General features: G+C 43.3%; 1 protein-coding gene across 2 annotated transcripts in view; it reads left to right on the plus strand.

Annotated features, from left to right (window-relative positions):
- The first annotated feature begins 6,261 nt into the window (after nucleotides 1–6,261).
- LOC147272617 (E3 ubiquitin-protein ligase Midline-1-like) overlaps nucleotides 6,262–25,957 on the plus strand; it is a 55,930-nt gene continuing 36,234 nt past the window's right edge. The window contains exon 1 of one of the 2 annotated variants that reach the window (XM_086198421.1): nucleotides 6,262–6,338. The gene's annotated coding sequence lies outside the window, so the exon portion shown is untranslated. Of the gene's footprint in view, nucleotides 6,339–17,635; nucleotides 17,773–25,957 lie in introns of those variants that run through there. The other variant, XM_086198411.1, reaches the window with a different exon arrangement.

The following is a 25,957-nucleotide window of genomic DNA, read 5'->3' on the forward strand; positions in this document are numbered from 1 at the left end:
TCAAACAAGTCCAGAAATGTAATTTTCTTCGTGGTCCCAAGAGGGAATACTCATCTGAAAGGACTGAGGGCATCCGGCTGAGGATCGGAAAGGTTGACCGAGCAGTTTCAAGCTCTCAGCTCTGAGTGTGTCAGGGGGTTTGTGTTGTTTTACGCTGAAAAACAGCAAGTGAAGCGTGGCAGATAATAGAGGGAGTGTGAGAGCGCTCAAAAGTCAGGAGAGAAAGACAAGGCCGCTCCTGATTGTGCTTTTTCATCGAGAACTTGCCAACTTTTCAAGCCCGAATGTCCCTTAAATGTTCAGGAGAGTAACTTTGTCAATGCTGAGGAAAACTTTCCCAATTACTCCACTAGAGGGCAGTCAAGCTCGCTTTCCCCCCCCTGTGGTTCTCTCTCTCCCTCTCTCTCCCTCTCTCAAGGCCACATGAAGTCATGACTCTCTCTCACTGCACGTCACTCAAAGTGATACATGGAGACACGCCAAGGGAAAAGAGGAATAAAGTGAGGTCAGGATTGTGCGATGGGGAGCTTTGTTATTTGGGTGTGGACATTTTATGGATGTGTGTACGTTTTAACTTCTAACTTTGTGATGTGACTGTTTTTTTCCTGAATCTTGTGACTGTTTTTTTTTTTTTTTTAAATTTAATTGCTTTATCACTCTCTGAGATTTTGATCTGGATCAGAACGCCTGATTAAATAAAGATGAAACAGAAATAAAAGTGCTTCAAGGTCATTTTGAGCTGATGTTCCTATATTATGAAGCTAAAACACTTTTTTTCTCAACCGTGGTGTCTACAGCATGCAGGTCTATGAGAAGGTTGTGTTTTTAAGCGAACATAAGAGTACTTTTGGAGGAAATACATTCAGACTTGCATGTAATGCTCCATCTTTCACTTAAAAATGACTTCTAAACAAACCATTTCTGTCCCGAGGCCCCGAGTAAGAGAAATCTTCCTCTCTATGAATCAAAAAACAAACTCAGAGGGGTGCGTTCGATATAAATGAACAGGAAAATACAAAGTAACTTGCTTTGCAATGTTAATTTCTGGTGGTAAAAAGTGCAAAAGTGCATTTTTATTCGCAGAGCTTTCCTCTCTTCAGCTCTGCCACCATCGGAGGAAGGGCTCCCTCACTTGCGAGCAGTTGTACAGCCCTGTTGGAAACAAGCATGTCGTGTTTTGCTTGGGGAGGTTCTGATTAATAGTGATCAGTGGGGGCGTAGCAGGCTTCAGATACTCCTCTATTTCCTTTTGTTACATTTTTTTTTTTTTGTTGTTTTGGAGGGTTTTTTGGAACGGAGCCTGATTTTAAAGAGAACTTTGCAGACCATGACAGCAAAACAAAGCTGCTTTATTTCACTAGCTAATGACTTGGCTCGCAGCGGCGGCGTTATCCAGTTTGCCAGAAAAATAAGCACAAATAGTTCTTCATCAACACTTAGGAGAAGAGTTCAGTCTCGCTCCTGAGGGGAGTTGGTGAGGTATCCAGAAACACATGGTCACAAAGGAATGTGTACCCACAAGGTCCTCATTACTACAAACGCTTGCTTCTTTCTGTTGCTTCATGCGACTGAAAAAACCTGGCCCCCGAAGACAGAAACCTGAGGTAACGCCAGCCATAAATTGACTTGACATCTGAGAAAATAAATATGTTCATCGAGAGGACAATAGCTTCCAAAAAATGAAAATAAAAAAATAAAAGAACTCCACAAGTGATTTAAAAGCAGAGAGAATGAGAGAGCTGCATGGGAATGAAACTGAGTCCTGCCTATTTTCAATTTGCCATCCAGCACCCTAAAACAGACGTCACATCATTTTGGAAAAAAAAAACCCTGTATTTTCAGAATAATTAATGGAAAATTGCTACCCTTTTTTGGTTTGTGTCCCCCCCCCCCCCGCCAACCATTTAATCAGTCTTTGATTTGGGCTGGAAGGAAGTAAATGAGCATTATTTTTCATCATTTTTTTGGTTTCTGTCGGGTATCAGAAAACAGAAGCGGAATTTCAAAATAAAAGCTACAACCATTTCCGTTGTTCTGATTTCAAAATGGAGGTGGATGAAACATAAGATTCACTGATTGTTACCTCCAGAAAGTACTTTTTCCATCAGTTTTTTTGTCTGTTCACTGTTTCGCCGCGTTACGGCATCAACCTTCAACCACTCATGTACAACCATTTGGGGTTGCAATCTGTTCAAATCGCTGGTGAATTCAACCAATATCACAACTAGCAAGCTTGATTTTTCATATTAGCCTCCACGTGACCTTAACAAAGCCCCTGGAAGGAGGAAGGAGATGCTGTATTCTTCCTCGTGTGACCATGTGACGGGAGGGGACTACCATCCAGCCAACCGTGACGTGTAGTCATCCGCCCTCGGGGGTGGAAATTCACAGGCACATGTGTTCAGACACACATCAATAGTCATATACAGACTTACGTATAGAAAATAACGGGACGGACCATTGACTGCATGTCCCAGTTCACTACAGGAACCCTGACAGTTCGTCGCTGTAGCACCCATTCAGCTGATGCGATTCAGTTGTTTTTGCTGGAAAATTATCAGAGATGATGTGCAACAAACAAAATGGCCACAGGGAACACAACAATGTGCAAAAATAGGAACCCGAGGACAAAATACCGTGCAAAAAAACCCTACATTCAAGGGTTTTTAAGTATTTAACATGGTACATTTTATGGTCGGGGAAAGTGGTAATTGTCAGGAAAAGAGCAAACAAAACCATAAAGCCAGGGTCAAAAGAGGAAGCAAGCAAAACGTGGCCAAGAGACGTGACGAGAATAAAAACTGCACCAAATGAGCAACAGGTGGTGACGCGTGAGGGTAGCCATATTTGTGTGGAGCCGAAGAAACAAATTCATGTTTTAAATGTCTGTCGGAACAGCAGGGAGGAAAAAATGTTGCGCAGCAGACGGAAATAAGCCGGGGAATCACTCCATTTGCTTTAACTCTCGCGTCTTGTGAATTATACATTAAATATGTGTGATGGAGAGTTCAGTAATTTACTTTGAATTAATAACAGAAGCTGAATAAAACATGGGAACTACACATCTGCACTTTAAATGAGTGGAATGCAGGATTAGAGCCAGTACCGCCACATCAGATCAGCAGTAATTTTACTGTACAACTGAGTCTAAACTCAGGATTTAGATGAGAAATGTAAGATGTTCCCACAGCACTTAAAGGAAACAAGATGCAACATTATGCAGCTGCATGTTGATGTGAACCAAACTGACACTTCACTTGCAGAGATGCTATTTATAGCGTGAGCAGATAAATTATTTGAGGTGTATTTATGCCCGTTTAGCTCTTCGAGGTTTATTTGTTTCCCATTGCCAAATGCACCATTTGTAAATCTCCTCACAAATATGCGGTTAGGGGGATAAGCGTGTGAGCGCGGCGGCCAGCTGAATTTCTCTCCTCGGTGCTCAGCTGTGTGCAGAGCTGTGATAGTGTCAGGTTCTGGCACGCCATCATAGCTGACCGTTTGGCTTTGATTCACGCCGTGTCCTGTGATACAGGCGTCCAGACAAAGATCCACAGAGGTCCCTTCACCCCTCTTTCACCTGCTTTACGGGACACAGAGGCGCACTGGTGCCATGGCAGCTGAATCATGGATTCTCTTTTGTTGTGCGTCACCGGAGGACTTTAATTTGGTCATACTCAATGATGCAGTTGGCCTACTTCCGATTTTAGATGAGTCTGGTCTCCCCACTCACTGACTGACAATTTGCATTCACGTCATCGTGCACACAAATATTTTTTCTCTATTTTCTTGGCGCTTTTAATTTCAACAGGTTCGCCGTCTCTTAAATGATACTCCGTATTTACGTAAAAGCCTAAAATTGCTGGACGCGCATGCGAAATGTCCACTAAAGTTAACTTTACTGATGTGACTTCATAAAGCAATAACAGCACAAAAAGTGAGTGACCCTTTCCATAGTTCCACTCCTTTCTTTTTCAGCAACTATCTGTAAAGATTACTGGGAGAGAGTAGAGTTACACTGCCATCAAAGTTGTGGAAAAACAAATATCAAAAATGTTGGAGCAAAGGCTGAGATTTCTATACTTGGCCCATAAAACTCATGATCCTACATGTCCCATAATGCAGTTTGATTGTGCCACTTTATCAAAAGCAAAAACACCCACATTTTTCGAAAAATTCGGAACTCTTTAGAGATGGTTCTCCGTTTTGAAGCAGCTGGAAGCTATGAATTTGACAATGTCAGCTTTCAATGCGGAGTCTCACAGGGATCCTTTCTCGGTCTTCTCCTTTTCTGTTTGTTTTTGCTACCACTTGCAGCGTGAGTGAATATTTCATATCGTTCCTACGCTGATGACACTCAGTTATATCTTTTCATCATCTTGGCCCAATTAATGACCTCATTCAGTGCACTGTGGATTTTAAACACTAGATGATAAACTTTTTGAAGCCGAATGAGGACAAAACCGATTCTTCTACTAGGTCATTCCTGACCATAGCTCAGCCTCAACACATTTGAGATTGATCTTTCTATCACTGATTCTAATTTCCCCGAGATAATTTACCCCAACAGGAGACTGATGTGTGTGTGTTCTTTCAGTCTAACTGACCGAACCATTCTAATGTGCAATCAGTCCCACGTCTAATCCAGAAATTAAATGGCCAAATTCAGTAATTGTCTGCGGTCGACTGATTGAAGCCCGAATGATCTTCATCTCCTCATCTTTTGCCGGGCCCATATTATTTAAAATCCATGCCTAATTAAAAGATGAGAAGCATTAAGTGTCAAGTTCATTAAAGATCTGCTGAGTTTGATTGGATCCCTAAAGTTGGAGACAGAAGTGCTTGTAAATAGAGTTTGGATCAATTACAGTTATTTCCAGGAGTTTATTTGAATTATCACTAAAATCAAATTTTTCCTCGACTTCCCTCACTGACATTTGTTCGAACCCGGTGGCCTCTGGCGTGGCCTGACTGAGATGTGAATCAGCTATGAATTATTCACCACGGTTAACATTATTAGGGATGGTACAGGCCAGAGATTTAAGGATGGAGAGGCAGATGTTCTCAAAGGTTGTATTTACTCCAAGTTTAGCTGGAGAAAGTTGAATCCCTGGTGTGTTGTGTGTCTGACTAAGAGAAGAGTGAATGAGTGAGTGATGAATAATGCAGGTGATGATTCTATTGTTCTGCCAGGACCCTTCTGCAGCCGAAAGCCAGCACAAGAGACTCTGTGAAATATTGATTCTCTACTTAAAAGCTGTTGTGGAGGAAGAGAAAGGAGATTTCTATCCTCTTCTCTGGACAGACATGGATTTGACCTTTAATTCAAAATGAAACATCAGACACCCCACGGACACGAGGCATGCAGTGCGCGACAGTCATTTCTCTGCTGGAATGTTCTTAGTTCCATTTGCAATTTAGATTTTGTCACAATTTCAGGTGCAAAATATTTTGCACATTCAAAAAAGATTTTTTTTAATAAAAATTTTAATTAATATTTTCATTTGATTTTTATCTGTTTTTTATCTATTCATTTTTAATAATTTTTGATTTAAAAAAATCGTACGTACTTCTGCATATCTCTGCAGGGTGCTCGATCGGACAAAGAAATCCCGGATGCTTTCAGAGACGATTCAATTGTGCAGTCGCACGTCGTTCAAGAATGCTGAATTTCTCTTTTAATGAGTGTTTTTCACGCGGTATCCCGAGCTCATGACTCATACTCAAAATGACCATGAAAATAACCACCACCTGTGTTCAAACTGCATCCAAACACCACAGAAACGATGCTAACGGACAGTCAATGGGTCATTTTCACTGACATGGCATGTCTTAGTGCAGTTAATAACTTGCTGTGCACGCTATCCCCCGAGATAGCCGTCTTTTCTCTGGGATGACCCGTCCAAATGGACTCGTCTGTGATTTAGCAAACTCGGCCCGATGTTCTTGGATCAAGGAATTCCTGTTCCCAGCAAGATGACTAGTTTCCGTGGTGCCGCCATGCAATGTGTGAAGCGGTTGTGCGTGTATTTTCCACTTGATCTTCCAGCGTATTGCACATACCCGTGGCTAATGTGGCTGCGTGGAGTTTGAGAAGGAACCGAAACAAAAACAACTATTTAATCCACAATGTGATCTTTTTCCTGAATTTAATCGAGTGGTTTTTGTGTGGGTCCTCCTCCGCTCGGGTCCTGCTAGCTAAGATAACTTGGCTTCCCTGTGAACTTATGTGGTGCAGATCTCTCCAAGAGTCGCAGGAAGAAGTGGAAGTGACAGATGACGGCGCAGGAGAGAGGCGGGATGCTGAGGGTTAACCAGGAGGAGCAGCAGCACAGGAGGTGAGGAGAAGAGAGGCAGCGCTATAATTATACAACAAGCGAACCTGCTGTCACTTCGAACAGCTCCTCCTTGCCACCCTCTAATCTTTTAGTCTATAATGATGGAAATGCTGTCATTTTCTTCCTGAAAAATATGCAGAAATAGTTCCTTTTTTCCTCATGCAAACTAGCATATAAGCTCATGCTCATCTTCGCCTCTATTTTTGCAACCCTTCCTACATCTTCGTCTGCCAATTCCTCCCACTCTTCAGCCTATCAGACAAATCGAGTGCCGCTTAACATTTGCAGTTAACATTCCAGCACATGACCGCTGGATACTGCTGGTTTCTCAAAAGGGGGAGAAGTCTGCTTTTGCGTTTCTTTGATGGGGGGGAGGGGGGAGGGGGGGGTGCCTTACTGACATGTTCATGGTTTTACATCCAGCCAGCATTCTGTTTATGGAGCCTGAGAAAATTATATAAAAGCGCCTTGAGTAAAAAGTAGGGTTTGTGAAAATCTTTGAAAGTGATTTCTATATGCAGCACGATTTCATTTTACAACAGGAAATGAGTCTCACAGAAAAAGGTGCCCATCCATACACAGCAGGCATATTAATGTTTCATTGTCGGGCTGTCTGTCTCTACTTTTTCCATCTTTGTCTCACTGGAAAGAAGTAAAATTGCTCATGAATTACTTAACTGTGAGGCACAGAAGCCACAGAGGCTCGTAATCCACCGTAAAGCTTTTTGGTTATGGCACATCTAACTTGTCATGGGGTTTCCCCCTCTGGGATATGATCTCTTTTATGATTCTTTAGCTGTTATTTCTAGCACTGGTAAAAGCGGTGGATGATGACTGTTTCTGGAATCATTTTGGTCCACGCTGACACATCCACAACAACTAATTTCACTACGTTTGCTGAAGATATTCATTATCTAGGGGAGGAATCCCTTCATGCTCGCTACCCTGAGGACATACATACATTCTGAGCTCGTCCTCGGCCGGTAATTGACGTCCGGTGGCGAGGAATTAATTGACAACTCGTGAGTCCGGTCGACTTTGAAAATAAGACCCCATGCGCAGACAGTCAAAAAAGGTCACAATGTAACAACGCACTCTAGTACACAGGTAGAAAACACAAACCAAGAGACAACGAGCGAGTTAACAAAGCTTGACAAGCAAAACGCAATGCGTCTCATCGCAATTTTATCTCTTTCCGACGCCTCATCTCGCATTTTTTTGCGGCACAAAAATGACAGACCTTGCAAATTCTGTGTAACTGGATCAGCTCTTCTGATCAGCTGTTGCAGGGCCCATATCCAGCGATTAGGATTGTCAGACCATCCATCGGAACACCCTTCGTAACCCTTGCTCACTCCCCTTAATCCTTTCCAAACATTAACCACCCTAAGAAATCTTGGATTTTGACTTTTAAAAGTGAAGCTCTAGACTGACTTTTGTGAAAATATGTCAATTTCTTGGTGAGAAAATCAAATATCACCCCTCCGTCTCCGTCGCTGTCCCCAACTTTCCCCTCTGGGCTTGTCAGATCCTCATGAGACCACAAGTCCCATAAATGACCTTCTTTGAACAAATGTTTAGGCTGCACGTCCCTTCTCCTCCTTTAAATAGCTGGATGACAAAAGCCTTTTGGCTGTGGACTCACAAGGACAAAGTCGGCTCATGGAAAGCTGAAAGTCAGCGCCCTGGGAACTGAGAAAAATCTGACCGTGAGAGCAGAAAAGTAGAGCGTGGAGTGGAAATCTAATGTTTCAGGAATAACCCTCTCCTTATATTCTGTTTGACATCTTTACATTTCACAGCTGAACTAGAAACACCGCAATTCAGTTGTCCACCTCCACGAAGTGGGCCTTGACCAACAAAGCGTTCCTCGGAATATACTGAGAATTGGCCAGTCCGTTCTTGGGTAGAAGAGCCCAAAAGAACCTGCGGGACACTTGAATCATGTCAAGGCTGATGGAGGATGGCGTGGTGTTTATGGTCACGCATGCTTTTGAACCATTTCTTTGTGTTTTTCATGAGAACGGCATTTCTTTCTCGGATGATGAATGACAGGAAACCAGAGCCGAAGTAAATATGCCGTCCTGCAGCTCGCTCAAGGCGCATTCATGCTTCACTACCGCATCATTAATTGTATCAAAGTGAATTCTCCTTTGCTTCAAGTAGTTACAATTCTCCCCGTGCTGTGTGAGGGGAACTATTCAGAGTGTGGTTTGAGAAGGGTGTGTCGGTCTGTGGTCTCCCAGCTAGCCAGGAATGACTGCATCAGCATCCAGACTTTCCCAATCTTCCCAGACAAGAGTGCAACTGTCTTATTGTTTTCACCATGACCACAAGCACATGACGGTCCAAACTCTGGATACGTCAAAACCTTCAATCGCTGATGGAAATCTAAAGTGAACGTTTGGTTTCTAGCGTCAAAGCTGAAGTCACATCTGCCATCAATTTGCGTCCAGGATGCTTCTCTCTCTCCCCCCCCCCCTTTTTTTCCCAAAGACCTCTGTTTGCTGTGTCATTCTGGATCTGTTTTACAATGAATGAGGCTTTGTGGGTGATGCCCTTTTCTTTTTTTCCTCCCTTCATTTAACAAAATTATGCATGTGCTGGAAATATGTTTGATGGACAGTCAATTGTGGTGCATAAAGAAGATAACCGCACAGACAAGGGCAAGCTCAGATTCTGGGTGGGCGCAATATTTCCTTCTCATCGAAAATAGACAGGAACTAATCATTTTTTTCTCATATCATTTTCTCACAATCAGAAATCTGACTTGTTCGGGGGAGATGATATCATCTTCTTCCTCATTATTTTTGTTAAAAAACAGGTCCAAAACAAACTTTTCTGTTCCGTTCCCAAAATTAAAGGGTCTTGAATTCACATTAACATATCATACCCCCCCCCCCGCCCCATCCAAACCCCCGGATGTCATGTGGCTCTGGTGCAAGTTCATTTTGCATCATAAAATGAAGTTAATGAAGTCTCCATGTGTTATTTGAGCCAGTGTGCAAACCAACGCCCTATTTGTAATTGCACAGTTTGGCCACTAGGTGATTTTGGTGCACAGAGTATGAAATACACACTTTTACCCATCTGAGACATAATTTGAATTGTTAGAATATGAAAATGCTCATAAATACATATTGTGAAACACTACTGTAGTAAAATATTCAAACCACGTTCATTCATTGGCAATTTTATTCATTTCCGATTTTAATTTATCTCACACCCTGGAGGAGGAATGCGCTGCTAAGTATCTGCTCACGTTGCTGTAAGAACTGACATCTGCAATATCCTCATCATTTTAAGACTTTTCAGACACCAGACGACTTTTGGAAAGTTGGAGCAAGTTAAGTAAGTCAATTCAGGGGCTTTAAACCTGCCAGAAAGCTGCGTCAGATATAGCCACAAGCTCTTAGAGGTACAGTGGAAAAAGTGGCTAAGCTGGTGTGTGGGTGTGTTTTGAGTCCTGCCCAGAAACAAAGATCACAACCTCAAAATGAAGAGCCCTCGTGGTCAGATCTCAGATAAAAAAAAAAACAAAAAACCCAAAGGATTTCACCTCGTTTTAAAACCTGGTTTTCTGCATGACATGGTCTCCGCTGTGGGTCCACGTTTTGCTGGTTAGGGTTGCCTCTTACCAAACAGATCCGAACATTAATTCCACATTTACCTCATTTGAGCGTTTACTTCCACACCCCATCTGCCTCTCTCTCTCTCTTTCTCTCTCTCTCTCTCCTGCAGGCGAACATACTCATGCATGTGTGTGTCTGTGTGTGTGTGTATGATCTTTAACATTTGAACAGGACCCTGCATGCGAGAGAGATATGTTCAAGTGCTCCATCTGCCAGACATTAGCATATCGCCGGAAACAGTGCAAAAATATAAGCTCATTAAATCAACACTTGCAAGAGGATTTTCGGCAAAACTTTGTAGTTTTTTTAGGACAGGTTTGCATAAATTGCCCTCTGTGTGACCTGCTCGACATTTGAAAGCTTGTTGTGGTATTTCAAAGGATTTCGGTCAGTGAATCAGCGGGTTTATTTAAATAATGGCTCAGAGAACTATTCAATGTTTACTGTCCTACTCACAAGCCTCTTTCAGCTCACTGATTTCTGGCCAAAGCATTCCGCTTCGAAGCGGTTCGATCGCCTGATAAACTGCCTGACAAAGTTAGCGATTAGCCGGTGGAAGTACAATTCAGCGTTAAATAAAAGTAAAGTTTTTACAGGAGACGAAAGCACATCGGGATACTGTGTCAGATGTGCTTGTAGCTTGTTCACGAGCTGCTAAAAGGTCATGCATCTTTCACAAAAAGGGCACAAAGGCTTATGGGTGCAGAAGGAGTGAAGTTGTAGAGCAAACGCTTGGAAGCCACACCAGTTTCTGACCTTCTAAACGAAAAAAAAAAAAAATAGCGCAATGGAACGCTTACGGGGCTTTCACACCGCCCCCAATCATTGGTTTTGATCACAGCCACAGGGGGTGGATGCGATTGCCACCCACGAGAACTTCTGGGGGCACGGTCACCAGTGGAAGGGAGGATCAAACCAGCAACCCTTTGGTTGCTAGACGGCCACTCGGAAAAAAACACTTTCTTGAAAACGACTTCATCTGAAAATCAAAGCACATCTCTGAAAACAAGGCAGGCTGTTTTCTTGGACTGTCAGCATTTTTAAGACGTAACATTCTTGCTAGTTGACTTGCTCTGTTGAAGAAACTAAGCTAACTGGTGGAACAGGCGGCTTCACTCCTGGGGGGGGGGGGGGGGGGGCACGCTCAGCTATTTGGCACCAACTATGAATCTATTGTTCAAAATATAAGATGATATATTTCTTATATTCCAAACAATACGGTAAAGATGTCAGTATCTAATAAGCAAATTCAGAGACCGGAGTTGACATCACGAGGAAGAAATGTACCAGAACACGACACAACTACCACCAGTATGGCTAATTTTATGTGTTAGCAATTTCCAAGGTCTGGTTCATTTGGAGTTTAACAAGGGAGATACGAGTGCAGCAGGAATTTTAATCTGGGTGTGCACGTGAGTGGCTAAGTACGGCTAGAGTGCCTTTTAGAGGGAAAAAACAGCAGCGCTCAGTCAGCTTGGAGTCAGGATCATGTATATATAATGTGGCCATGATAATAAGCCATTGATGTGGCTGAAAGCGCGACAATATCAGATGTAATCACGCTTCTTCTGTGATAAGATTGCATTCTTTCCAAACTGCATTCTCTCACTTTTTAGCTTTGGCCTTGTTGACAGTGTCAGACTGGACAAAAAGTGTTGTGCGAGGGGGGTTCGCCCGACGCGAGCACCATATTGCAATGCGGGTGAAAAGAGAAGAAGCTGTTTAAGATTTCATGGGGCTTTTGAGAGCTCATCATTCCCTCTCAAAGCTGGAATTTTTTTTTTCTTTTTCTGATTCATATGACACACCTTAATGCTTCCTGAGAGCTAAAGGCCGCATTGTCCAGAGACTTTGCCTGCTAGAAGTAAAAATATAGACTTCTACAGATGTAGAAATACAGTACAGCAATCGGAGAGCGTAAAATATACATGAAGGGAAGTGGATGCCTGGGTTTTTCATTTTTATTTGAAAAGCTCTCAACATGATCACAATTGGGAATTTAGAGGTAGATGATGGTGCAAATATAGAAATGCTATTTTATGCTATTAGATAACAGGACACCTTTGCTCGCGCAGAAACAAAAGGTCCTCCATCTCGACAGACTGCCAAGACGCTGAGGGCTGTTAGAACACATGAAGGAGGGGAAGAAAGGCAAATAAATATCGTGATTTATGCAGTATAATCCCGCAGAATTCACAGTATTCTAACCTCGCCGTGAACTATATGAAAGAAAGATACGCAGGGTCGCATTTTTGTGATAACAGCAGGTGATACGATACGGATGAAAGGTTTGTTTACTGCCATGTTCGGAGGAATGCTTCAAATGAAATAAATGTGTAGGTGCAGCAGCATTTAATCTGTTGTTAATACACACACGCATGTGCTGCCTCCTGCACACACACACACACACACACACACACACACACACACACACACACCGCCGACTGCCTTCCTTTGTCTCTGTGCTTGTTCTGTGTTTGACCTTAAATCTTTTCTCTTTACCGCCACGGGGAGAAGTCCTCTAGATGCTGACCTTCCTTCGGCATGACCAATGTATCCTCAAACTACCCCTTCTGGACTCAGTCGAGTGTGTGTGTGTGTGTGTGTGTGGGGGGGGGGGGGCATACGGGTAGAGATTTCTGGCTGGATTATGCTGAATAAATGAGAAGCTGACTGCCTGATATTCCAGCTCATTTGAGAATTGTTACATTTTCATACAATTTGGTGTTTAAATACAACATCTGCGTGATGATCCACATCAAAAAATGTCCAGTTTTTGTGGTCTTGGTTGGATTAAACTCACTGATATGATTATGCACTCCAATCTCACAGTTCAGCCTTAAAAGGGTTTATATAACAACTTCATACCCACTTGAAAAAAAAAAATTACTAATCCTAATGTGATTTTCGTTTTGAAAATAATGTTAAAGTGATAGAGTGATGTAACATTTCTTTTATCAGGTATCATGATTTTAAACAACACGGCATCATAAAGTCTTACGCCACAGCAAATCTATTATTTTCAGCAAAATACATATTTTTGTAAGACGCTTAATTGATGTCATTCTACATTGATGCCAGCTTTGTTGGCTGGCTTTTATAAAAGCCTTGACACAAAGAACTACTATGAATTCTAAAGTGTGTTCTTTAGTCTGGGTCGGGATTCTTGCCAATTAACCTCATTACACTTTGAACTGTCCTCTGGGATCTCGGAGCCCCAGCCAGCCAGCTAATAACCCGCAGTGGTGTTAGATAGAAATCCCAAAGAGGAACGCTACAATTTTGGTATGTTCAACTCTGACATTTCAAAAGGTAGAATCTGGAGGGAGCACGGGCTCGTTGTGGCCGCCGTCTGATGCAACAGCATCGCTTGTCGCAGAGCAAAAATATTGAATTTGGTCGCTTTCTGTATTCTTCTTTGCTATTTACATAGATGAAGGCCGGATGCAGCTTCTCTAAATGCAAACCTAGTGACGAGGGCAAGGGGGGGGGGGGGGGGGGATTTGCCGAGCAGCTCAAATGAGGAAAAAGTCTAACAAAGAGCAACAAAGAGCAGACGAGTCGTCCATTTTGTTAATTGTGTTGGTTCTTACGGTTGCCCTTTAGAAAAGTCAGTGCACTTAATTAAACTGCCACGCACGCAGGCAGGGGGAAAAAAGCCCCGTAGAACTTATCTAATGAGAGTGAGAGACGCTCCAAGTCTCCTTCACGTATGTCTGGATGTAGTATAGGGTGATGCAAAGTTCTTGGCTGAGCTGAAAATACGGCTGATGGGAACGATACCGCCGACGCTTTCAGCCCTGCCAGCCACTCTCCTATACGGTACCCTTTCAACCCTCTGGGGTCTGTCGCAGCAAAGGCATTCTTTTTCCAGGTCAGCTCGCACGCTTGCCTCACACAGCTGGCTCTCTACAGTTAGTACAGCGTGTATGTCATAATTACAGACAGCCCAAGAGTTGAAGCTGGCATGAAAGAATAAGCGGTCATGACATAGTCGCCCTTCCCCCTGCATGTTTCCAAAGCCCTGAGGCATCGCCGGAGGTTTTGAAGGCTTCGAGAAGTGGCAGATGCATACCAAGTAATACGACATGCGGGAGAAAAACCCACCACAGAACAGTGGGCATGAAGATGCAAAGTGGAAATGCCAGCTTCTACGATGGTGCAGGAACATGGACTAGAACATGTTGAAGGACGTTGGCGGCCGAAGGACATCCAGGACATAAACCCTAACAAAACCCAACAGGAGAATGGACACATTCTGGTAAAAAAATAAAAAAAATTTAAAAAAAGAGTATGAAATACTTTGTGAAGTCGGTGTGAAAGCAGATCATTTCACAAGCATCAAGATAAGAAAGACAAAGTGTTCAAGGCTTTTCATATTCCATGGCGAAGATTCAACAAGAACGTCAGACAAAAAAAAGAGTTGGGTAACATCCGATGGAGCGTGACATATGAGCGCGGCTACAAAATCAGCCAGATTACACAAAACAAGACTTAATGTGGTTCTTAGTGAGGTTTCCAACAATAAATTCGCCAATATAACAAACCTGAACTTGCCCAACTGAAAGTAGTGCCTTATGTTTTGCCGGTAGGACGTAGGCATCCGAACCGTCGCCTTTATTGCCATCTTCTGACAAAAACACGCAATAAGAGGCCTCCCCCCCCCCCCCCCCATATTAAACCAGTTGACGGCAATTTGTGTTTGTACGCAAGATTTCCAAAACTTGCCTGGGAGTTAAAGGGCAGACCCGTGCGATTGTTTAAAACCCGCGCGATCGTCAGACATTTTGAGAGCAACTTCTATTTATAGGGTGAGGGAGGGGCGCCGCCATTGATTTCCTCTGGGTTGCCACGATCAGAAAATATTGTGTAATTGGATTAGGGTTATCAGGGTAATGCAATAAAAGGCATATTGCACTCGTAAGAGCAAATAGGTCAGCCATAGTCTTGGGCTTGAAGGCAACTCGTGAAAATCTGGGTATTCATTTGTCCTCTACTATAATATTCTTACCGTGATTAATCCCCGAGGATGTTGCAGCTTCTGCGCTACACTTCAGCTCTCATATAGTGATTTATGTAAGTGGAGGCTATATAATTGGTTTAAAAGGTGATGTAATAGCTCACTTGCAAGGATGATGCCCAGCCCGGAAAGAATTATACACATTAGTGTACAAAAGCTGAACTTTTTTTGTTTTATTATTCTATGTTGTCTGAACAGGAGAAGAGAGGAAACAGTCATAATTTCAGTGGGTATTGGCTTTCTCTGGTGTACAGATGGTCTAAATGGGTCAGTCCCTCCTGGTAGAGAGCTGACCTCCTGCTTGTGTAGACTCAGCAGAGTATAATAATAATAATAATAAAAAGGGGGGAAAAAAACACACGCCCTGACCTGTTTGCCTTCCTTATATACAGAGCGCAGCTGCTATTTGTATGCTCATATATTGATCCCATTAATCATCCCCTCCCCTTTTTGTACTCTGGAGGTTACAAACTAAACTCCATCTGGATGAGAGGAAGTTTGCACCTTGAGGCTGGGGAGTAGTGAAAATGTAAACTGCAGAAGTGGCCGAACATGACGTTATTAAGCTTTTAAGTTGGATCTCGTGGCTGGCGGCCGTTGATGAAGGATGTTCTGCTGTTGATCAACCAAAGCTAGAACATTAATCCTTCAGAACACCCAGTACGAGTCTCTGGGGTGGTCACAGAACAGGTGATTTATTTGAGTATGTAATCCGCAGTGCAGCTTTGTATTGCAGAATGTCTTCCCCATTTTAATTACCTCTGACAACAGCAACAACAACAACAACAACAACAAGAAGTCGCTTCTTGGTAGAAACAATGAAAGCATGTTGAAGTAATGTGAGACAGAACAGGTTTTCTCCTCGCAACAAAGAAGAGAATTAAAGGATTACAAAGTGCCAGGGGTTGGTGTGGAACACATTAGGCCTTCTTTCAGCTCTCTAATATTGTTTAGAGTACACAATAACTGCTTGTATCAAAGCAGTGCGCAGAAAGAGGGCCATCGCGCCGTTCCAGGAAAAATGGTTGCACATGTATAATGTGACTCAAAAAAAAAACAAACAAAGAGCTTCTCCTGGGTGGCTTAGAAGATCATCCTACATATCTGCGAATGTGAGGGAGAAGGAGACGTGAGCATCGGCGGCTCCTCTTGCTCTGAAATAGTCGCGGAACATTCAATATTCACTTTAATCCTTTTCCCTCTCTCTCTCTCTCTCTCTTTTTCTCCCTCTCTCTCTCTGTCTTACAGCAGCAGCAGTGAAGCAGATGATTGGGCATGTCCGCCCTCGATTTAGCTGCTGATCGGGTTGTTAAAGCTGTTCAAACAAGTGAGGTCGTGCACATTCTCAGTAAGGGAAGGGGGGGGGGGGCAGAATTTGGCCAAATTGGTTCATCTGTGTGATATGAATCCTGCACACATTTACGCCGGCTGCACAGTATAATGACCGTAAAATCATCAAAGAGCGTCGTTCACCCATTGGTGATGAGTGTTATTTCATGTCACCGGCCCGGTTTGTGTGGTATAAAACTGTGTACCAACCTGCAGCCTGATCTCCAGCCATCGGACACATCTGACGGGAGGGCGGCGGCGTGTCAAACTTGAGTTTTTACGCCACAGGCTGCGGGGAAGCTCCTTGAAGTTTGTACTGTTTTGATTGGATGGATCTGCTCCCATTGGAAGATGCTGGATGGACGAGCATATGAATCCCCACATCGCCTTTTCACCCAAACGTTAGCAAGACAACCACGCGACAATTGCTGAAACGATCTCATGTCCTAGAGGCCATCCAAAGAATTGCAACTCAAAGTAGCGGGAGTACAGTGCACCTTCATAACCCACCACAGGTGACCAAACGAAAACAAAATGTCTTCTTACGCGCCGTTCTTAGCCCTCAATTTGATCTTACGGAGAGGAAGCGAACCCTGATCGCTACCCTACGTCCCTGACATCTAGAAGCAACGACGGGCTTGCACAGCAACAGGAAGCTGGAGAAATTTGCAACTGATTCAGCTTTTCAACTTAGAGAGGGAAAAAAAAAAAAGAGAGCGAGTGTAATGTAATATCTTGTGTTCTTAACTAAATAGTGCGGTTGTTGCCAGCTGTTTTTGGACACCCATGCCTATGAATAAGAGAGGAATTTTCCACAGGAGATGTGCGTTCTGTTTTATATATTTTATATAGATGTAGATATATGCATATATAGGATGAGATCCCAGGAAGGTGTGATACTGTGGATGAGCCTGGATATCATCCCCTGCCTCTCCATCCGTCTGCTCTGCATCAAACACACATGCGGGGGCCAAGAGGCTGAATGTTCCACCAATGCAAACAGGAGTTTTCCAACTGCTGGACAAAGCACTTGGAGCGCTGGTCTCCTCAGCCCACTTCACGCTTGCCTGAGCCTGAACACATGACAAGTAAAACCCAAAGGCACGGGTTGGAGGGGTGGATGTGTGTGTGAGAGTGTGTGTGTGTGTGTGTGTGTGTATGTGTGGAGGGGGAGGGGGTGGGGGGTGAGAAAGCTGAACAGGAGGAGGCGGAGGAGGGGACATGCAAGAAAAGAACCTAAGTGTTTTGATTTGCGTCTATGTGCCGGGTGTGTGGATGCATGAACCTGCGTCTTCTCCCTCACCTTTCATTTCTATCTCTGCATCTCTCTCTCTCTTTCCCTCTCTCTTTCCCTTCACTTCCTCTCCAAGGTTACTCACTATTGTTTTCTCAGACGGGAATCATTGCACGCTTCTCTTCCTTTCTGTCGGAGGACCATGTGAGGCTCTTGAATGTAAGTGCCTCCTTTGTTGCTTAATTCACTTTCATTGGGACCATTCCTTTAGAGGCAATAGGTTTAGGGTCTTTTTTTCCTCGTGGCACATGCACAATGGGCTGTCATACATCGGAGGGATGGAGGGGGTCCGCGTCGGGTGGGGTGGGGGGGTTGGGGGGGGTGTTAAGGAGGTTTTATTGCTCCATGTGGTCCAAAGCGTGGGAGTTGAATGCACGTGTATGCTGCTGTTATTGTCTCAGTGTTTGGTTTTTTTTCCTTCGCTCAGCCTCCAACTGCTGCATGTGGTGCTCATTGACTTTTGGGTTAATATGTAAAAGCCTCATGGAGTCGCAAATTAATCATTGTTTAAAGATGACAACAAGAAAAACATGAATTAAATTTTACAACCGACTAAATTAAATTACTTTTCAGTAGTTTGTGAATTAGCATTCAAGTTGGAATTTCTGCTCTATTTTGAGTCGTGCAATCATGTTGTATTGCGATATATTATTGTAAAATTGTATTTTGACACGTTATTTTATATATATATATATATATATATATATATATATATAAATAAATAAAAGTTTTACAATGGATCTATTTTATTTTAATTAAATCTGTGATCCTAGTTTCAGCAAAAGAAAACAAATAATGTTTTAATGAATTTAGGGTCGAAAGGATGAGCTATTTAAAGTTGCAACACATTTTAAAAACTTTGATTGATGGCAGGATATTATTGCGTTGCAGTTGTGCCGTTTCTATTGAATCCATTTTCTCCCCAAATCTCATATTTTCCTCCTAAGTTGTCCTCTTCCTCTACTTTGGCTTTTTAATGCATGCAAATATGTATTCACTCTCCCAGCAAAGATCAATCAAATGATTAGCAGTGGAAATTCCTCCAGGTCTTCATGAGTTTCTGGGAGGTTCAAACAGCCTCCGTCGCTTCAGTGCGGTAGGATGTGTCTGCAGTGAATTCCACCTGACTTTGTTAAATGAATAATACAAATAGTGTATGTATGCTGTTATCAATTATGAACAACATTGCAGAGCCGGATGCTGATGCTTGCGATGAACATGTGTTGCTGTGTACATTTATGATCACCTGCTATGTCGTGGTTGTCATAGTAACGGTGTTAAATAATGATGTTGAAGGCTGTTTAATTCCTCATGGCGATGAACTTATTAGGTTTTCTACTGTGGTATAGCAAGTATTGGTACTCTGAAGGGTGTGTTCTCACTTGACATGGCTGCTAACACATTCCGAACACACTAGGCGACGGACTTGGACCTAGCTAGCACCGGCTAACGTTACTAGCTTAATAAGGGCTCCCGTCCATCTGACAGAGCAGACTGCAGTCCTTAATTAGTGGTTCGCAACTTGGTTTCAGGCCAGTTATTTTGTGGACAGCACTGGAATTATTTTGGCCGCTAACATCGCCAACGCCTGATTACGTCGTCCGTCTTCTGTGTAGCCACTGCATGCTGAAGCCCACCTCTCCCACCCGTGCCAGCGCCAGGGTTTGAATCCATACCAGCAAACGCACCAGTCGAGCGAACTGGACTTTTGGGGGACAAATTTGCGTTGGGTATGGTATCTTCCAGTTAACCCTAAAACTCAGAGCGATGAAAAACGATTGAGTTTTTAAATTATACTGGGACTTCAGACTCTTGCTGAGGTGTCAAGAAGGCGTCCGTGTTTAAATAAATCGAAACTTTTCAGAAGAAAGGAATTTAACTCCATTTTTTCCGCTCCATTTTCTGCACCGTCAGAAGCCTTCAGCGAAATCAAAGACAACAGCCTGGATAACGGTAAACCAGCATTGACGACAACTTTGTACACGGCTTGTGTATATTTGCTGTGTGTTTTTCTTGTGTTGGTTTTGTCTTGATATTTTTGTTTCAAGATGGATGACATGTTTCCAGTATGCATTTCTAGCCAAGCCAGTAGACAGTATTGCTTCTGTGGTGTGGAGGTATTCACTGTTCCTAATATTTCCAGTCCCCCATTACGGATCCCACACACTCCATTCCTTTATCATTGCCGACATGTGGAGAGGGAAGTGTCGGTGAATGCAGCGTGATGTGACAGTTTCATACCTGGAGCCACTCGAGCTGTGCTAAAACGAAGTGAAGTAGTGTGTGGAGGAGGGCTTGAATACGTGACACTTCCTATGGAGCACACGTGAGAGTTCCAGTCAAGCCTTTGGAAGGAGCCAAAGAAAGCAGGAAGAAAGAAAAATCTTCCTGCAGATTCTGGGTTTCTCATCGGTGCCCATGCAGACCTGGTCAGACTTATTTCTGGGGGCTATTTGCTCAGCAGCTGCTACCTACACATTTCTTTTATTCTTCAGAAGGCTCCTGTCAGCTATAAAATCCATCATTTCTTCTGCATCTGAAGCCATCCTTCCTTCTTTTTTTTTTCTTTTTTTTTAAACGGACATTGCAGTGTTTCTTCAACATGGTTTACCAACCTTTAAAAACTTCACTCTTTTACCTCTACTATTTGCAGAATGCTCAAATTATTTTCACACCCCTCTCGCCATATTTGGAGCTCAGCAGTGTTTCAAGCTCCAAGGCCTTGGCACCAGCGACTGCCTAATCTTTTTCATACCCAGCCAAACCCCCCACATTCCAGCTCCAAAATTCCATCTCTCTGTTGAGGACTCAAGAGCTTGGCATTCAAGTTTCAGTCTCCCAACAGCAGAGCTCTGGCTCCACGCCACCTCCTTCTCTCATACCCGAGCTCAAGGAAAGGAGTTTGAATAGAGAGAATGGATAGAGAGGAGAGTTTACAGAGAAATAGGGGGAGTTTAAATAGAAGTAGAAGCATTATATTTGCAATACCCCTCATTCAGTCACCCCGCGGGCATTGGAGTGCATGAATAAACTGGTTTGTTCTACGGGTGACCAAACATGGCACTTGAATGTTTATCTCCACCATGACAAAGCTTAAGAGCGCCAAAGACACTCTGTGATAAGATGGACCGTGAACTAGTCAAGTGCCTCCTTTCTACTGCGTCTCAGCTGAACACACAGCTTTGGCGCAACGGCAGCGTTGACGTTCCAACTTCTTTCAATACGTGGTGTGTATTTGTACCAGCCAATACAGGACAATAATGGAAGTCTTACTTCTGTTAATATGTGCTGAGAACCTTTTCCAGAGGGACTGTAAGGACTCAGTCTCAGAGGGACAATTAGCTTAAATAGATTAGAATACAATACGTATGCAAAGACATGAACAAATGGGTTGGTGGGGATATAGCCTGCATTGCGCGTTTGTCGTTATTTTAGAGTAATTATACCTTGTTCTGAAAATGTCTAAAGTTCTGAACACTTAGTGGATTCTTGCATGGCAAGAAGAAGAGCGGGTAAGCCTAGACTGAACGTCTGATATAACCTGCTTATTAAGCCAATGTTGAATGAAATTTTAATTTCCTCTTGATGATTTTGGTGTCACAGCTCTTGCTTTCATCTCACGGCTCTCCGCTTTGATCCCTGACTCTAATCTCAGTGCGAATCATCCAACTTTTACGACCTGAGTTGAAAATCGTGTGGCTGCTCGGATGTGTTTGTCGCACATGTGCTGTGAATGGTGGCGAAGTGTGTGTGTGTGTGTGTGTGTGTGTCTGTTTATCATTAGCAAGTATGTGTTTCAGAGACTGTGTGTATTAAATCAGCCTTAACATTACAGCTGTGATTATAAAAGTGCAGAAGTGTGTGTGTGTGTGTGTGTGTGTGTGTGTGTGTGTGAAGCAGAGGCCATTAATTTGACACATTATGGTATCATGGTAGCAACCACACAGCTTGTCGGTAGTAAAACGTCTTCCCTCGAGTGTCTCCAGTGAGCTCATGTTAGCTGAGGCACTGGGGTTCTCCCCGCTATGGGGATAAACTAACGTGACGGATGAACGCATGATGTGACGGCCAGACTGAAAGACACAAATTTGTAGAGTTTAACTACAAGACTACTTTCAATTTATTCCTGATAATTTCCACTTTTTCTTGGGGGGGGCAGCAGCACTGCAGGTGAGGAGACAAACTGTTTTTAACTGGCTCATTGATTTTGTTCACTGGATCGTTTCTTTCATTTCCTCCGTTGGTCCATATATGCTTGGGGTGCCTCGGCCTGTAGATGTAGATATCTATAATATTAAATAATCTAAATCAGCTGCAGAGATTACAGCTCTTGATGCAGTATTGTCATTGGAGTGCCGATCTGATGACACTGGTCGTGTCATCCAGTTTCCCCAGTTTTAGTTTCTGCAGCGCGGAACATCATTGATGAAGCTCGGCACGCGATCTGCTGTCTGCGTGAATTGGCTCTTTGATTAGCTGAAGCTCAGAGTCGATAGCCGGCCTGCGAGTGAAATCGGCGAGTCCTCGTGGAGAATCATTAACTGGGAGAGTCGCTCTAGTTCAACAAGGTGTCTACAAATGAGCAATTTTATCACCACCTGTTTCATGTTGGTACAGTACCCCCCCCTCCAGATTCCCCAGAGTTCAGGACCAGGAATTCCCTCCAAAATTGGCATCCATCCTTCCGCGGCTACAAACACAACTTAGCATCTTCGCAAATCCAAATGGTGAAGCTTTTATTTAAATTTTTTTTTTTTTATACGCATATGTCAGTGCTGGCTGTCAATCAGGCGCCGCGGCTGACAGAGAGGATACTTGGCTCTCGCAGGCTCAGACAGAAAAGCCTTGAAAACCCTCTTTAGGGTTGTCACAGTCACTGTGGTGCTGTGACACAGATAGGAGCTGGTTTTTGAAACCAGGGATATGGAACATTGTTAGTTCTCGGAAAATCTCCGCGGACGCACCTGCACTGAGACGCACAGTCAACCGGAGTGTGATTAACCATCAGATTCTGAATGAATCGAGTCTGACTGATCACCAGCGGCCTCCCGTGTGTTGTCCTCACGGTTCTTATTCAAGCAGCATCGGTGTAAAAGGATTCCTCTGAGGATAATATGTGGTGAGATGTACAAAGAGTCCGAGGGAGGGTAATGCAATATCACTAATGGGTGAATAGATTGCTTTGTTTGCTTTGGAGAGCAGTAAAAACACACACACACACACACACACACACACACACACACACACACACACACACACAGTCGACGCCAAAATGAACCTCTAAGCTTCTGGAAAAGTGCTGCGGGTGGTTTATTGATTGAACCTTTGAGGTCAGCCTGTGTGTGTGTGTGTGTGTGTGTGTGTGTCGGTATTTATCTGTGCTGATGTTGGAAGAATAGAGACGAGGTGTTTGGCCGGCCTGAGGGAACAACTTTAGCTTGATAGAGACGCTGGACACGTAGGTGGGGGGGAAGGGGGGGGGGGGTCAAGCGGCCATGTTGGAAGCAAATGCTGTTTGCTTGAAGAAGCTTTGCCAGAATACAATTTTTGTGTATGTGTGTGTGTACGCAAAATTAAAACAGACTTTGTCATCCGGATCTTGAGCTGCGTTTGAATATTTAAGTGTAACCGCTTTGTTGAAAGTAAAAAAAAAAAAAAAAAATGTAAAAAAGGAATCAGACATGGCTCTGTGGTTAGCACTCTCCTGTCGTCACACCTCAGCGGCCTTTCAGGGAAGCTTCAATAAATAATAGATGGATAATGCTGAAAGAAATATTGACATTTTCATCTCTGCAAGAACTTCAACATTTTTTGCAGGTCTGGTTTGAAGAAACAGACCACTGAAAGAATATTCCCTCTCTGAAAGAAAAACCCCTTCGTGACACTCGCCGGCCAAGGGCGAAGGATTGATTTTGACGTCAGAGGAGACATAAAAGCGCGGTCGACCCTGGGAGCTGATATATTTTGCATTTATGACCGCGAATTCACATCACCTCGAGCCGATGGGGAAAGAGAAAAAGCCCTTTTCACAATCGGGGCAAACTAATCAGGGATTGATTTTTAAGATCGAGATTTATTTAACATTTTGTAATAGAATATAGTCACTTTATTCAATAAAGGCTGAATACGCAAAGGTGTATGTGATGTTCTGGCTAAAATGCAACAGTTTTTAGTCCCCCCCCAAAACGATCTTCTAAAAAATATGAATTCCTTGAAGCCTCAAGGCCATCAAAGTGTAGAATGCTTAAATGTGTTGTCTTAAATTAAAGAGCTCACGTGTACAACTTGTCACGCGCCACCCGATCGCGCAGGACCTCCATCGCATCTGGATGTTGTTGTTTTTTTTATTATGCCGCAGTGTTTCATCTCCCATCATTCTTGTCAAACTTTATCTCAAAGACATCTGGTATGAGGTCACACTCCACGCCACCAGACAACACTCTGATGTGTCTAGTCGGAGTGAGGGATCGTGTGAGAGAAAACAGAGCAAACAACGGCCGTCCGTGGATGCCAAAAATGACATCAGTCATTTGTTACGGCTAATCTGAGTGCGTGTAGCTGCATTTTACACATTAATGTGGTTAATCTGGTCAGGTTTGGGCACAGAAACCCAGAGGTTGAGGTTATGAAACCATCAGAAAACAGGAAATGACATGACACGGGTATTTTCTATGCTTGAGAAACCTTGACATTATAGGTAGCGGCGACTGGGCGGATGTGAGAATGGGAGCTTAATTTATAGTGGGGAAGTTGTACATATCTCGAAGTCTGATTCTTACCAGAAACGTTTGCGGCTTTCCACTTCGTAACACACCCACGTAAAACCTCCGAAAACATGAGCTGCATGTATTAAATTCACATTAAAGGGGGAGTTTTCTTTACTTTCCTCTCATGTATATCATCTTACATGTTCATATTAAACACGGCCAACGTTGCGAAAGACGAGGCAAACATATGTTGAAGTAATCGGAGCGAGCAAACCGGTAATGTTCTCACATTTCCCTACATGACGGGTTAAAGGACACAGCTAAAAGAGAGCTACCAAAGCTTCTCCCGTGGAATTGGAGAGTTGAAACGAGCATATTTTGCCCTAACAATGAGGATTAAATTGAAGTTGGAAGTTGCCGGTGAAAAGTTTGCAGAAGCATTCATCAAGAGGTGCAACGATGCCCTGATTCTGCCATTCAGAAGCTCCGAGAGTGCCAAAATAATCCGTCAAGCATCTTTTAGGAGGTTGTGTGCATGGAGGGACTCCAACATTCCGAAATCAGTTGCAATAATAATCAAAAAGTTTATTCAAGTCACCACGTTCCAGTCAAATGTTTGGAAATTTTCATTTTCCGATTCAGGGATGTGGGATACGTTGATATCAGCGGGGTTTTACTGGAGAATTCTTTGGACATTGATACAGAATTGTTCCCAAAATGCATCATGACTCAAGTTTGGAGCGCACTTGCATGTTCATCTCCAGGATTATTAGTAGAATATCAAATTTCCGTCACTATAAAACTAGCTTAAATGCTACTTGGTTACTTTAGCATTAAGTGCAAGAGTTCTTGACTCTTAGCAGCACCATCAAACGTCTGAAAAGCGTGAAATTTTTGTTGTTTTCAAACCAAAAACTAACATGTTTTAAAGCCCCAACAAATCGGCTGATCGAAGGTCCCACCAGTCCCACCTGAGCCAATAACCTTAATTAATAATTCAGACTATTAATGAACCGGCTCATTTATTCCATTTATAATTCATCGCCCTCTTACACACCGTACCGAGCCACCTTCATACAAAATGCATGCCCTTTGATTAATGTCCCGGTGTTCGATCCCCCTCCCCAACTCTATTTCACTCATCCTTCATTCATTTTATGATTTTTATACTAACCAGCAGCAGCAGAGGAGGACGATGTCCTCACTTTCTTTGCACTCTGCCTGTCACAGGTGATGGCAGACCCATAAATCAGACTACATTTTCCCTGCCAGGTGGACTACAGTACATTAACCATTGCATAACATTAAGCACACCCACCGAGGTGCGCCGCTCTGCTGCGGCGAGAACACGGGAGGTTAGAAGACCCTGACTCTCACTTATAACTTATTCATGCTTAACGCGGCACACCTGGGAAAAAGTCAATCTTTTTCACAGTGGGAAGTCTCATCCAAAGTAGCAGTATGTGACTTTAAAATAACAACTTGGCCCTGGAACGTCTCATAGAATTTCCTATTACTTCCTTCAGGGCTTCAAATGACAGAGTCGCACTGTATTTTGGATGCTGCTACAGTTGGAGCTGACTGGAGTAGTTTAAAGCTCCGCTGGGTGAATCGCTATGTGACAGCGTGAGAATCAA

Source organism: Aulostomus chinensis, chromosome 1 (assembly GCF_037954235.1).
Source record: "Aulostomus chinensis isolate RoL2024-O1b breed Wild chromosome 1, RoL_Achi_v1.0, whole genome shotgun sequence".
NCBI lineage: Eukaryota > Metazoa > Chordata > Actinopteri > Syngnathiformes > Aulostomidae > Aulostomus > Aulostomus chinensis.